General features: G+C 41.5%; 1 protein-coding gene across 2 annotated transcripts in view; it reads left to right on the forward strand.

Moving 5' to 3' along the window:
• LOC139764116 (uncharacterized) overlaps positions 1 to 10,480 on the forward strand; it is a 129,055-nt gene that overhangs the window by 78,830 nt on the left and 39,745 nt on the right. The gene's annotated exons all lie outside the window — the stretch shown is intronic.

Here is a 10,480-nt window from a genome sequence, read left to right on the forward strand (position 1 = left end):
AACCGTAGCGCAGTGTATTAACTGCAGCCAAGGCTGAAAAGCAGTACAAAACATGAACAATGTAGACAATGGAAGTTATGGAAAGGGTAAACAGACGGTCTTCACAGAAATAGTGAGATGGCGGTGTGTTGATAATTATTGATGATGTTCCCAGTGTTTGGGATGGGACTGGGACTGTTTGCGTAGCGGTCTGCACAAGCTGGAATGGGATCGATACGGTTGTGGCGGAGAACTGACTAGGGTTACCTGGTGGCAGGTGACAGTGGCGAGGATGGTTCAGGAGCGTCCTCATCAATTATACAGTTGATAATAGATTTCTTAGAGATAGTACAAAGGCGAGTAATAAAAATGATCCCAAGAATTAGAAGCCTCACTTCTGAAAAAAGGTTAAGAAGAAGAGGAGGGCTAGAGGGGATATGATTGAAGTCTTTTAATGGGTAAGCATGATTAAAGTTAGCGCCACCTGATAAGACAAGAAATAATGGGATTTGAATTAGAAAACAATAGATTCAGGTTGGATGTGGGTAAATATTGGTTCGGGAGTTAGGGTAGTAAATTCATGGAACAAGCTGCGAAGTACAGAAGTGGAAGCTAGGTATTTAGGTAGCTTTAAACGTAGATTGGATGTGTTTATGGTTTCAAGCGGTTGGTCGTAGCTACGGTGGACAGACTCAGAACCTGCCCAGCACGGGCCAATAGGCCTCTTGCAGTGTCCTCACTTCTTATGTAATGATAATTACAAGACTGGGGGAAGAAACACTACTGAAAATGTAAATCAGCCAGTGGACAGCGATAAAGATAGTTCCTGTAAATATAGGATGAATAACGAATAGATATAGGCAAATAGAATGAGTGATTAAGATTTTTTTTTTTTACATTATCTCTGTCCCGAGGGAAGGGAAGATGGTATGCTGGTGTCCACGGTGAGGAATCTCAGAGTGAGACTCAGTTAGAAATGTTCTTGCTTACATCATCCAGCCGCTTGGTCTCATGTAGTTGCATATAAAGCACAGACAAACATCTCTGAAGCGGCTTGACACTTTTCTTCAGCAGTGATATGAGTCAAGAAAGTTATGTTGACAAACAAACTGGATTGAAAAAAAAGGAAAAAACTGTCGACATTTATTGCACAGTTCTTGTTGCTGTTGTAGCGAGATAGTTCACAGACGGCGTTTATGATATTGTAAGGAAAGTAGAGAAAACGGGGAAGATCTGGAGTTTAGGGATCATATGTGTGGGTGAGGTCAGCTCGGGTATTACAGGCACCGTTGAAAAAAAAAAAAAAAACAGTTTTATTCATGTTATTACTCAGATCATAGACAGTAGCAGCAAAGTAGGGTCCACTGCTTTTCCATTAAGAAATTAAGATCTGTGAGGTAAATGACGTACTGACAGTTTCACAGTGCATTAAGAGAAATATATCAGTATACGAGACTCGAACACAATGCAATTTAAGGTTTCCTTCTTGACGGGCGTCAAGCACTCTGCGTTATAGACTGAAGCGAGTCACACGTTGTAAATATTGTATTTAGGTTCATTGCTCAAACTGCAGGTATGCTGATGCACCCCGGTCGTTCGTAAGCGGTGAGGCTAGGCTACGGGGCCGGGTGTGTGGGTTGTACCGGGAGCATCGGGCCAGGGGAACGACCGCAAGATGAGAAAGTGAAATCAGGAGAACGTGCCTTATCTCCCCGTGCAGCCCGAGTCTGCCTCCACAAAAATACTTTCTGGTTATTGCATGGATTGCGCTGTGCCACCTGCACACCCTATTCGTCGCCAGTATCTATAGAGGTTTGGTATTTTTTTCCCCAGAATAGAGTCTTATTGAAATTCATAATAATTTGAATTGTGGCAACACCGGGGCGGAACAACGCCCAATCTGTATTTGAACTGCAAGTCTAGTACAGAAAATAATAATGGTTTTCAGTCGCTATGTTTTTTCTTGAAATGATATATGCCTTTTTTTGCTTTCTTTGGTGGAGAGATATATTTCTGTTCTGGTATTGTGTACAGTCATCATGCCGATATTCATACTTAAACAACTGAAAGTTTTGCCAGCATTGATTCTACTCATTTTTACTAAATTACATTTCATAGTGACTGATAGACATATTAATGATTTCCTTTACAGTTATAGTTGAAGGAAAGTGCAATGAACTAGTATTTCGTATGTTAACCAATTTTGTGTCAGCGCTTGTTCTAGTATTGGCAGGTTTTGCGGACTAATTTTCACTGACTAAACACGCTTCATTTCCAGAAAATTACGCAAGTGATATTTAACATTACTGGTTAGATCAGTAGACTGTGGGTTTCTTGTATCCAGCCCTCGTTATGTACAACCAAGAACATACTGTACATGCAGGAATGCAGCACCAAATCTCATACTGTTATATGTTCATCTGTAGATAACATGCAGACTTATTGATGTGGCTTTGGATACTAAAATTTATCAGCATAATTCTACGTAAATTTTGGATTTGTAGAATGGGACTGATATCCAGGCGAATCAAATACCCATATATTTTCTTTTTTACGTTTTGAGATGTCGAAAATCGTGGTTGATAAGATATATATTTGTGTGAGGAAAATCAGACTACATTCTGTATATACTGGAACTATATGCAGTATTGATGAATATAAATAGTTATTTTGCATTATGAAACCCCGAAAGAACTAGATTCATTATTCATATGGGACACTAACTATCCTGTACATATCGTATAGCACATAAAAAAAATGAGTAGGATAAAGTTAAACATCTCGAGACGGTGTAGATGTGACAAAGAGCCGCCCCACATACCAGCTGGGATTACTTTTATCGTTTTTTCAAGAAGCTTTGATTCGTAATTTATTGTGCTGAAGCATTGTTCACTTTCAGAACCCTTACACGTAGGAATACTTTATTAGAAAAAAATAGTGATTTACTGGCTTAGCATTGCCAAGCATTGTAGACATTAGTTTTGGTGTACTTGATGTCTCACTACCATGAATTCATTAATGTGTGAAGAGAACTAGCTATGCTCAGCGTTGAGGAAAGGATCATGAATTGAACTTACTTGGGATGAAGCAGCTCACCACATTTTACACAACACACAACTACCTAAGAGTGTCATTACTCAAGTTACACACGGGCCGACGTGTGCCAGTAATGGCACCCCGAGCACACGCACCTGACTCATGCCAGTATTAGCACATCCGACTTATGAAGAGCCCCTGCCACGCTTGTTCTTGGCGAATCTTTACACACACACATACACACACACACACGAAGAGAGGATACCTGGGTCTTTCTCATAAGAAAACTGAAGCTTCTGTGTTGTGATCCAAGGTATTGCTGCCTCCACAAAGTCGATTTAAAGGGACTCATCTTCACCTTGGACACATTGTTGAACGTGTGCAGGATCTCCAGACTGAAAACAACAGAGTAACCGTACTGACGACTCTCCCACTGGGAAGGCGTGAGCTGCTGCCGCTGTAACTTAGCCATATGATGATATACTAGTGATGAATGTTAGATTCGGTAATTGACTATATTATACCTTACCAACTCATAATATGTTCGCCTTATTCATCGCAAGTGCTGACGGAGCCGTTGCTCGTAAAGGCCCTTGGCCACCGGCGCCCGTGATGCATCCAGTTGATTTTTTCAAACATAGAACGCGTTTCCCTGGTAGGTTTAACCATGCTGCAAAGGTCAAGCTTGAGCTCTCAGACAAAAACACATGTAGGCTATTTTGTCTCCTATACTTTTCGTTTTTCTCTTCTTGCTCTAAGCAAAACTGAACTTGGTCAATTTATTAAAATGAATTTCTAAGATAGAATATTGTAAACTGTATTAAGAGCGCTGAATAGCCTTAAGATGCTCCAGTGCTTGGCTTATAAGCCTAAATCTTATAATTCAGTCGAATCCAAAAATAGAACGCTCATGGAGTCTGTCTCCGATTTTTCGATTTAATCTTTTTAAAGAATCACATGCCCACTGTGTGAATCCCGCTAGCTGTTTAATTTTTTCTTGTATATTTTGTTTGTATATCAAGCAGTATTCCATGGTCATGGGATCATATTTCCAGTTTTACTGCAATTTACTGTTTACAGGCAGTAGAAAGAGCAGAGAGAGTTACCAGTTTGTTGTATGTGGCAATGCTGGTGGCAGAGGGTGAGTGTGAGGGTGGCAGAGACGGCTATTGTAGTCAGCTGCACAACATCCAACGCTAAGGCTTTACACCGTGAATTCATGCAAGTGATTTCCCGTTCTTTCACCTCACGCTGCTGTTGCCCTCTGTAATCTATAGTGTAAGCTGAACAACGATGGATAAGTGATCTTAAACCTCCTTATACTGTTACATATTGTTTTCTTTGGTGACATGCTGTGGTGATACGGTTTCACGGAACCACATCAACCCTTGTGTGTTCTGTAAGTCATGGTGATTTTGAACGTCTTTCGCCGCAAGGCTAATCAATTTATTGGTGCAGAAGAGAATAAAGAATACAGGAGAGGTGTTGAGCACCGTTACGTTTAGAAAACTGCTTAGTTTTCTAAGAAGACATTTATGTCGGTTTATGGAAGTAGACAAGTCTATGCACTGGTTATATATCATCAGCTGGGTTCAGTAATGCTAAGTCTCCCGCATAAAGCATGAGACTCGGACAATCACCCGAGCGCTCCTTCCAAGGGACCTAAATCTCCCGCATTGTGCTCACTCGGCGCTTGCAAGCAAACACAGTCTTATTCTGCGTCGCTGTCATCAATCATTCTTTATTCAAAGACATTGATTAAGAATATTAGTTGTGGTTCATAGTTTACACACTAACCTATTTCTGTTGTTAGCTACATTTTGGCTACTTATAAGGATCGGTCGGACAGCATTTACAAATAAGAATTGAGAACAAGGAATGTGGGCCGTCCAGCTGGTCTCAGACAGCGTCCTGATGTTCATGGGATTGCACGGTGGTCCGTTACCTGTATTTGTAGACCACAGACAGCGTCCTGATGTTCATGGGATTGCACGGTGGTCCATTACCCGTATTTGTAGACCAGAGTTCAGTAGATAAATATTGATAACGTAGCAACACAGTTATAAGCTGGGGTAATTAGATGGAAAATAAGAACCATTTCCTGTTAAGACTGGTAAATTACTTGTACAATTACGGCAGAAATCGAGGTTTTGTATCAAGCATTCCTCCTCAACAGTGACTTTAGCGAGTCGGATCATATAAACAAACAATGGTTACTGCGCCTACTCGTCTGCTGCGTCTGTTGATACAAGCCTAACCTATCAGATGTGATTAATAGAAAAATAAGTACCATATATTTGTGAATTAAAAAGCTCTGATGTTGATTACAGTAATAATCAAGACGCTCTGCATCAGGATTTTACATGTCAACAACGACTCAGCTAAGCACCCAGTTCGATGGTCACACTGCTGGCCATGGGCCCTAGCTAGCCACCTGTCCCCGCCAGCTCCATACCGTCAGTTCCGCCCTGTCCTTAACGGTGGAAAGACGAGGGTTGTGTATAGTGCACGGTACACCTGCTGTGTAAATACGTTCCTTACACTTAGTGATTATGTTCTTGTTTGCTATCACTAGATTATATTAACACTCATGTGATAATGTTACGAACTCGGTTTATGTAAAATCTAGTACGTGTTCCGCGGTGGAAATGTAAACATTGAGCACAATACCACTGGGGAAATTACAGTGCAAGTGACTTGTTTACCACAGAGAAGATCAGAGTATTGAACGTTTTACAAATATTCAGTTACATTTCAGGTAATACAAATATGTGATGCTTCAAAAAATCTGTGAACGATTTGGAAACTCGTTTGATGGCGTTAGGAAATAACAGTAATAATACAACCCTGACCCTCATGCTGGTCAGACTTTGAAAGTGGCTGTACTCATTTTCACTCATGACTATACTCACGTGTCTCTCATGGTTATTATACTCATGCCACTTATAACAGTGCTTTCGTTTCACTCACGGCTGAACTTACATGAAAGAAGAGTGGGAAGTGAGAATGAAGCCCCAGCAGATTTCAACAATACACATAACCGGTAAACAATATGTTGAAATCAGGTCATAATTCAGTAACATGAACAAAATGGAAATAGTACGAAATATGACAGTCGTAAATGACTTAGATACAATATAGCCGACAGAACTTACATTGTGTGATTAGATATAGGGTTGTATCTTGGGAAAACCTGTAAAGTGCGTAGTATCCTGAAAGTCGCCTCACTTTAAACTGACTGATGATGGCTCCAACCAGGCAGTGGAAGGTAAGTAACATGATTATTCATTAAGTCATAACTTTCTGAAATCTTGACGTTGTGTTCTGCGCTTCAGTGTAATGTTTAGAATGTGTTATGATAGTTTTGAAGCATGATTTGGAGCATTATATTTTATTGGACCATATTAAATGAGGCGATAAAGATTATGCATGTTAAAGAAAATGTGTTAAAGTATGTCCTACATTAGTAAGATATCAGGATTTATAAAAACTTGCCGAGACTCATCAAATAATCGAAATTATAACAAATATATTAAATTCATGAACATCAGAGAATTGTATCAGTCGTCTGTGTTGATATCGGCGCCCATGTTGGCGGTGCATTTTCAAAGGCGTGTCATATTTCGACTAGAATAATGAACAATACAATGAATCTCAGCAGCTAGGAAGGTAAGGTGAGGTTTTAATAGGATGTCTTATCTTTTTTACAGGGTGTATTACTTACATTAATCAACCCAGATCTTTTCACTTTGCACCTTGCAGATCCTCGCGTATTTACAAATGTCATATATTTGTGTGTATTCATGAAAGTAATATTAAGGTTAAAGTACTCTGGCATAAATCTAGATTATTTAAATTCCTATGCATGTTGTTACATATTATTGCATAGATTTTTTTCTGTAAAAATCCGGCTATTTTCAGAAAAAAATTCTGATTGTGTATTGTTTGCAGTTGATATTCTTAAGTAATGTTTAAAATCAACTACGGTAATATGGGTTCAGATGATATATTGTTTCAGGGAGTAATGGTTAGAGATTTGCTAGCTCCCCACGTTGAGGGAGAAGCGCTTGGCTCGACGTTAAACTGCAGGAAGAATAGAAAACGTTGGCCGACGTGGGACTTACGTGTGTGTGTCATGATGGCAAGACTGGGCCAGTGTAGGTGTAGCTGATGAGTGTGCCAGGCCGACCCATCATCTCACCCGATCATTACATATAGCTGACCCTCAGTTCACTTGGAAGGGAAAGGGAGCATTACTGAAATTAACAACACAACTAGTGTAAAAGACATTTCAAGAAATAAGTTGATAAAGTGATTAAAAGGAAATCCCATTAGCAGTACCCTCATCTGCATAAAGATTGGTGTTATGTATCATAACCCATTTCCTGTGTAAAAAGGAGACGACACTAGAAATCATTGTTTCTTCACGAAGCCAACATATGATTTGACCCAGATGCTTGTAGGCAGAAGCAGATCGATACAACGGTGTGGGCTGAAGCTGATGACTGGGCCAGACTTCATCAGGGTCCTGGCTAGAAACGGTAACCATTGTTCACACTTGATATGGAACACACCAGTTTGTATTGCTTGACTTGCGGCACGCGCCCACTTGCCACCTGTACGTGATGTTGTGGGCGTACGTTTTGGTGTTATTTTAGACGTGCGTACAAGGAGGAGGTTTTACCCTCCTGGGGGCCTCATTTCTTAACCCATCACCCAAATCTCTTTGGTCTACGCATCTGTTACTTCTTCACTTGGTTTGTTGTACTCGTTTACTACTTTTCCTGAGATTTTTTTTCTTGCTCATACTCCTGTCGTGCCGTTTCGTTCATCAGCCTCTCCATTTCTCAAAAAGACTATTCCATGTCGACCTCGAGAAATCCACTGAAATTTGTATTCATTTAGTGATGTCCTCCCTATGTGTTAGCTCCTTCGTTACAGGTATAGTTTTGTTCCCATCTGGAGAACCTCGCCTGCAAATCCTAGCCTCTTATGAATGTGTGGTATTCAGAACTATTGCCACTGTTGGGTTTAACGTATGCATTAAATACTACCTTTAATATCTCTTTGTTCATGTCCTTTGAATGTATATCTAACATTCACTTCATCATAGTGTACTTCCTTGAAAATTACAATAATGCTTTTATCTGGTGACAGATTGGGGTCTGTGTCAACCCCATAACAGCAGGATGACTCGGATTTATTTTACGAAATTCTTACCCTAGTTTATAGTAATGACGCTTTTGTGAGACTTTAGCGAAAAGTGAAAATGATGTGGGTCAGTGAGGATGTTAAATGAAGACGTGTTAAACCAAACTTGCTCGCTGTTCACCACTCTAAACACATCAGACCTCACGGTGGAGAACCCGTCCACACAGTAAATTTCCATGTGCAGATTATCATTACATAGGCGGTTGACATCATAATGAGCTGAACACATCTCGGTGAAAGTTTCCTGTCCTCCTCTTCAGGCAGACTTTTTTTATTTGAGAAAGTTATTAACTCGGTATATGTTTCCTCGGAATATATTCAAGTTCACATTTTGACCGCCAGCACAGACGGGCTGGAGGCGTGCCACCTGCCCCTCAGATATTGAGAGAGAGAGAGAGAGAGAGAGAGAGAGAGAGAGAGAGAGAGAGAGACGTAGTATCATTCATCTTCCTGCCTCACACATCATATTCATCAAGCCAGGGCGTCAACACGTCTTCCTTCACTCACCACCGTGCTAGAACCAGACCCAGACTTGTAGATGTCAGTCGTCAGTTTTCCCAGTTCCACAGCGTCGTCTGTACATCTGCTCCTCCCATAAGCCAGTCAGAGAGAGACTCCCAGTTATGCAATATGCCTTTCGTCTCCAGCTCAAACACCAGACCAGGAAATCTCTTCGACATCTCGGAACACCTTCCCTACTTCCCCATAACCCTGACCCAGAAGCTCCCGTTAGTTACCCAGGCTGTCACGTACGGGAACCATCACTCACTATGCAAATGAGCTTATCTTGGTTGGGCGTGCGGAGTGACAAGTGAGTGTGGTGTGAGAGGTGAATGAGAGGGTTGTGGCGGGTTCGGCCGTGGGGCTTGGTGTCCCTCACCACTTGCGTTCCTGGTAATGTTACTCCCGGAACTCTCCCACACCATGACACCATGATCGTAGGATCTATTTAACAGTGTCAGGTTGGTCTGTGCATGGCGTTAGTGGACGAGTGGTTCCCGGAAGGGGCGCGCTGATACGGTCCTGCCAGTGAGTGACTTGTCTCGATGAGGCAAAGTCGCATTACAGCGGAGGAGGTCTCGTGTGTAGTTCTACCCAGCACACGTATTATCAGATGCATTACAATACACTTATATGGAAGGTCTCCCAGCGGTGTGACCCATTCATTTTGTTCCCTTAGATTGTTCATAGATTTGACAACTGTAGATCCTATTATTTACACAAGATCTTAGCGGATTTTCAAAGCATCTGGATGAAATGTTGATGTCTGACCATTTCTAGGCATTGCACACGAGCTTTAAGTCACTTACGAGCGTGGTAATGCATGCGTTCAGTTCACTGGGGAGAGTTCTGATTATTCTTTATTAGCTTATCAAGATTGCCAAACTACCAGAATTATAAGGTCACCACGCGCACCTCCGTGACTTACTGCCGCAGGGCATTTAAAGCAAAGTTGAAGGCATTTTCCGTATACTTATGAGCGCAGCAGAAGCACACGGCGGATTCTGCCATTTGATCAGAAGCTAATTGAATTTTCCGAGTCGAAGCAACGACAGTTGCCGAACCTTAGCCAGATCAAGGTAGTTTTTTTTTTTTTTAACAACAATAGCAGCACCGAACTGTGAAAGGCGTCTTCATCACCCGAGGCAGTTGGCGACACGATCTCTGGAGGTGGTCATGACCTTCCATTACCCACAGTGTTGGCTGAGATACGACGGGAATCTTGATGAAACTTCAACAGGTCTTGTGTTTAGCCTGACAATACCCGAGGCTCAACAATATTATTTTGATGATTTCTCGGCTACAGCTGCGTCTGGAAAAAAAAGTAACAGCTGATACTTTGACCTTATGAAGGTTAAACACTTGTAAAGGTCAATGATGAAAGTCAAAACGTCAGCTGGAGTCCCCTCTAGCAGCAGCAGCTGTAACCCTGAATTTTTTGACATCACAGTCGTGAACCATGGAGAGAGAGAGAGAGAGAACGAGAGGGAACACCTAGGAAAGATATGCGCATGGGAGTTGAAAAGGTCATGCTCTCAAGACCACCTGTTATTTTTGCTTGCCACAACTCTGGCTATTGTGCCACTTGGGGAATAATGGCCAAAATCTGACACAAGATGGAGTACTTCACTTGAAGACGAACAACTTCTTGGATGTTTAACCTTTATCAACGTTGAAAGTCACTGCTTGTGGGGTAAACTCTCCCTGTCTGGAACACAGAGGAATTATCATCACGCTGCAGCACTTCTGCTGA

This window comes from Panulirus ornatus, chromosome 48 (genome assembly GCF_036320965.1).
Source record: "Panulirus ornatus isolate Po-2019 chromosome 48, ASM3632096v1, whole genome shotgun sequence".
Taxonomy (NCBI): domain Eukaryota; kingdom Metazoa; phylum Arthropoda; class Malacostraca; order Decapoda; family Palinuridae; genus Panulirus; species Panulirus ornatus.